Source organism: Petaurus breviceps, unplaced genomic scaffold, assembly GCF_028583685.1.
Source record: "Petaurus breviceps papuanus isolate PSGF00001 unplaced genomic scaffold, PetGlider_PUasm1.0 118, whole genome shotgun sequence".
Classification (NCBI taxonomy): domain Eukaryota; kingdom Metazoa; phylum Chordata; class Mammalia; order Diprotodontia; family Petauridae; genus Petaurus; species Petaurus breviceps.
The window spans coordinates 12,348,948-12,354,175 of record NW_027185616.1 but is presented as its reverse complement, the minus strand read 5'-3'; positions in this window follow the sequence as shown (position 1 = coordinate 12,354,175).

The following is a 5,228-nucleotide window of genomic DNA, read 5'->3' as shown; positions in this document are numbered from 1 at the left end:
TTCCTGTATTGTATATTGACTTAAAAAACCACATATTAAGGGGCTGTCTTACAGTGTGGTAGAGTAAGTGGTACAGAGGATAAAGCACCCACCCTGGAGTTAGGGGGACCTGAGTTCAAATCAGATACTCACTAACTATGTGACCCTGCGTGAGTCACCTGATTGCTTCTTAAAAAAAAAAAGAAAACCACATATTAACATTATTCGTGTTATGTTGTATTTTTATTTATTTGTTAAATATTTCCCAATTATATTTTAATCTGGGACCTCCATGAGGCCCTGTTTGAAGTATCTGGGTAAGAGCACAGAACTTGGAGTCAGGAAGATCAGAGTTCAAATCTTGTGTCTGCTATTACTTGTCTCAACTTCAGTCTCCTCATCTGGAAAGTGGGGATGGCACTTAATCTACCTCACAGGGCTCTTCTATACAGCGCTTTGCAAACCTTAAAGCACTAGATACATTCTAGTTATTATTATTGACACCATCCTTCATTCATGGCACTGGGACTCGATCCCCACTTTCCCTTACTTCAGGTTGGGTGCTCTCTTTTCTCTCCAGACCTCACGGAGTACCATGAACTTCAGTGTTGCACACTGTTCCTTTCATTGTTCCTGTAACAGCAGGAGGGCCTTTTGGGTATTCATTTCCCCAAATTCTGCTTTTAACATAGCATAGCAACAGGAGAGAAGCTCTGTTCTGTCCATTATTAAAGAGAAAAGCACTGGCCTGGAAACTAGGGAACCTGGGCTTGAGTCCCTGCTCTGCCATTTACATTTGTGTTGATCTGTCAAATAATGAGTTTGGACTAATTGACAGCTCAGTTTCCTTTCAGGCTTCAGATCTCCAGTGTGATGAGTAGGTGATTTCTAAGGTCCTCTTCCAGCTTAATTCTCTGTGATCCTATGACTCATCTTAAAAATTACAAGAAAAACAAACTCCCAGACACGGAAAGGAAAATGACCAGAAAGAGGAAACAGGGAAGCCACATCCTTCGAGAATATGAAACAGATTTTGTAGGGAATGCCCTTTAGCCTTCTGGTGTGGATGTAAGGACAGGGGATCCTTGATAGTTCCCTTTCTCCAAAATGTCCTTAGAATGACTTCTACAGGGGCGGCCAGGTAGCACAGCGAGTAAAAGCACCAGCCCCAGTGTCGGGATGACCTGGGGATTGAATCCCGGGCTCAGACACTTAGCACCCACCCAGAAACACCTGGCCGTGTAACCTTGAGCAAGTTACTTAACCCCGATTGCTTTAAAAAAAAGAATTACTTCTACATAATGGGTTCTTTCTCAAAGTAGAATCAAGGATCATAGATTTTTAAATATTAATAGCATTCATTATAATATCGATATATTAATAATACATAAATAATTATAATATGATATTGATATATTAATATAATATAATAATAATAGATTTATATAACACTTACAGATTTGCAAGAAATTTTGTATATCTAGTATCTCATTTTAATTCTAAGAGACCTTATTTAGAATTTGAAGGGACCTTAGAGGTAATCTAATCCAACTGCCTCATTTTACAGATGAAGAAACCGAAATTCAAAGACTTTGGCTTTTCTTTGATTATACACATAGTAAATAGCAAAGACAGGAGTTGAGCCATAGTATTCCTGACTCTTGGTCTGTATATTAGCCAGAGGCAGCTAGATAGTGCTGTGAATAGAGGATGGGGCTGGGAGTCAGGAAGACCAGAGTTCATATCTGCCCTCAGTCACTTACTATATTTGTAACCTTGGGAAAGTCACTTGACCTTATTGTGTGCCTCAGGTTCCTAACTGGTAATATGGGGATGATAATAACCCCTATCTCCCAGGGTTGTTGTGGGGATAAAATGAGAAAATATTTGTAAAGTGCTTTAGAAACGTCAAACCTCATAAAAATGCTAGTTATTGTTATTATTGTCTCTCCAGCTCTCTAGAGACAGAGAGAATGCATCAGAACTAGATTTACTGAGAGTTTTCACATTTATTTTTCTTAGGAATATTCAGACGTTGCTAGGAAGGTTTTGTAACATCTCTTTTTAATTTGAATATACACAGCACTCTGCTTCTGAAGTTTAATGAATGTTTAACAATGTTTACTAACATCTTCAGGGCTCGGTCACCCCAGCTTTTTCAGGCATATGGCACAGATTTCGTGGCTAGTCATGAGTTCACTTTGCTACAGGATGATGAACTTTCTGTTTTACATTAATTTCCATGATTTAGTTTTTTGTTTTATACATGAATTATGTAAAAAACCTTTGTACAGCTCAACTGGGATGTGAATGTGGGAGATACTGGAATATATGGATGAAAAAATATTAATTACAGATATTTGGGCCAAATGCCATCTTTCTAATGTTTTTTCTAAAGTGTGTTGTGTTTTTTTTAATGTATAAAATCAAAGGATTTAACTGCTGGAAGGGCCCTTAGAGGTCATCTAGTCAAATCTCTTATTTTACAAGAGGAAGAAACTGAGGCTCAGGGAGAGTAAATCCCCAGGGCACGTGGGTAATAATCATCAGAGAAGGGATTTGAACCTATGTCCTTTGACATTGAAGTCAATGTGCTTTCCATTAAACTGCACTGTCTAAAAAATTAGAACTCACAGTTATGGATGGGAGATTATTCTTTTTTTTCCTTCTCACTTTTTAAATGTGTAATATTCTATTTTTCCCCAATTACATGTTAAAACAGTTTTTAACTTTTTTTAAAAAAAGTTTTAAGTTTTAAATTCTGTCCCTCTCACTTTCCCCTCACCCCATCCCACCCCAAGATAGTAAGCAATTAGATATGTTAAACATGTACAATCATGTAAAACATTGCTGTATCAGTCATTTATGTACATGAAGATGCAAATAAAAGAAAAAGAATGAAATAAAGAAAGTGAAAAACAGCATGGTTCAGTCTGTATTCAGTCAATATCAGTCCTTCCTCTGGAGGTGCATAGTATACTTCATCATTAGTCCTTTAAGATTGTCCTGGATCATTGTAGTATTGAGAATGACTAAGTCATTCACAGATCTTCATCATACAATATTGCTGTTAATGTGAATATTGTTCTCCTGGTTCTGCTCACTTGACATTGTATCAGTTCATGTAGGTTTTTCCAGGTTTTTCTGAAATCATCCTGCTTGTCATTTCTTAAAGTACAATAATATGCCATCACAATAATATACCACAATTTGTTTAGACTTTTCCCATTTGATGGGCAGTCCCTTAATTTCTAATTCTTAACCATCACAAAAAGAGCTTCTATAAATATTTTTGTACAAATAGGTCATTTTCCCTTTTTTATGTCTTTGGGGTATAGGCTTAGCAGTGGGATCAAAGGGTATACACAGTTTTATAGTCCTTTGGGCATAGTGGAACATTTGTGTGTGTGTGTGTTCAGCTTTTTTTTTGTTTTTTGTTTTATATTTATTTATTTTATTAACTTCTGATTTACATCATTCATTTCCACCAGATTTTGAGTTGCAAATTTTCTCCCTGTTTTCCCCTTACCCACCGCTGCAAAATAGCAGTCCCACAGGATATCCCCTCCTCCAATCTGCTCTCTCCCATATCTTCTCCCATACCCCCTTTGACTTTTCCAGTAGGGCATGGTGGATTTCTATGCCCCAGTGCCTGCATATCTTATTTCCCAATTACGTGTAAAATAGTATTAATTATATATATTTAAACATTTGATTTTAAAACTTTGAATTCCAGATTCATCCCCTTCCTCCCTTGTCACCCACCCTTACTGGGAAGATAAGCAGTTCAGTATAGGTTGTCCATGTGTAGTTAATGCAAAACAATAACATAGTAGATATATTGTAAAAAACTGATTATATTTCCTTCCCTCCTATCCCACCTCCCACTTGTACTATTCTCTACTTTGATCCCATCCCTTTTCAAAAGTGGATGCTTCCAACTTCCCCCCAGCCTTCCCTCCCTTCCTTCATCCCCCCTCTCATCCCCTTCTCCCTACTCTCCTGTAGGGTGAGATGCCCTATTTAGTGTGTATTTCATTCCCTCCCCAAGCCTTCCTATTCTTCCCCTCCATTGTAACCATTTTCTCTTGCCTCTTCTTTATGAGATAGTTTACCCCATTCTATCTCTCCCCATCTCCTCTCATTATATTCCTCTCTCACCTCTTAATTTCACCTTTTAAGTATCATCCCTTCCTGTTAAATTGGTCCTGTGCCCTCTATCTATGTATACTGTAAACATATATACACACATTCACATAGGTATTCAAATGCCCATATACCTTCATATATAGACATATATATATTTCTATTCCCTTCAACTATTTTCATACTGACAAAAGTTTAATCAGTTACAATTATTGTTTTTCCATATAGTAATATTAATAGTTCAACTTTTATAAGTTCCTTATGATTTCTTTTCCCTGTTTACCTTCTCATGCTTCTCTTGCTTCTTGTATCTGAAGGTCAAATTTTCTATTCAACTCTGGTCTTTTCAGCAAGAATGCTTGAAAGTTCTCTATTCCACTGAATGACCATATTTTCCCCTGAAACATGATACTTTTGCTGGGTAGGTTTCCCAGCTCCTTTGATCTCCAGAATATTATATTCCAAGCCCTTTGATCCCTCAGTGTAGAAGCTGCCAGATTCTGGGTTATCCTGATTGTGTTTCCACAATATTCAAATTGTTTCTTCCTGGCTGCTTGTAATATGCTCTCCTTAATCTGAGAATTCTAGAACGTGGCTATAATATTCCTAGGATTTTTTTGGGGGGGGATTTTTTTTCAGGAGGTGATCGGTGGATTCTTTCAACCTCTATTTTGCCCTCTGGTTCTAAAACATCAGGGCAGTTTTCTTTGAGAACTTCTTGGAGGATGATTTCTAGGTTCTTACTTTGATCATGGCTTTCAGGAAGTCCAATAATTTTTAAATTATCTCTCCTGGATCTATTTTCCAGGTCAGTGGTTTTTCCCATGAGACATTTCACATTGCCTTCTATTATTTCATTTGTTTGGATCTGTTTAACAGCATCTTGATTTCTCATAAAGTCATTAGCTTCCATTTGCTCCAATCTAATTCTGAAGCAACGATTGTCCTCATTGAGCTTTTGAGATTCTTTTTCCATCTGGCAAATTTGGCTTTTCAAGGCATTCTTCTCCTCATTGCCTTTTTGAGCCTCTTTTGCCATTTGAATTAGTCTATTTTTTAAGGTGTTATTTTCCTCAGTCAGGCTGTTGACTCTCATTTCATAA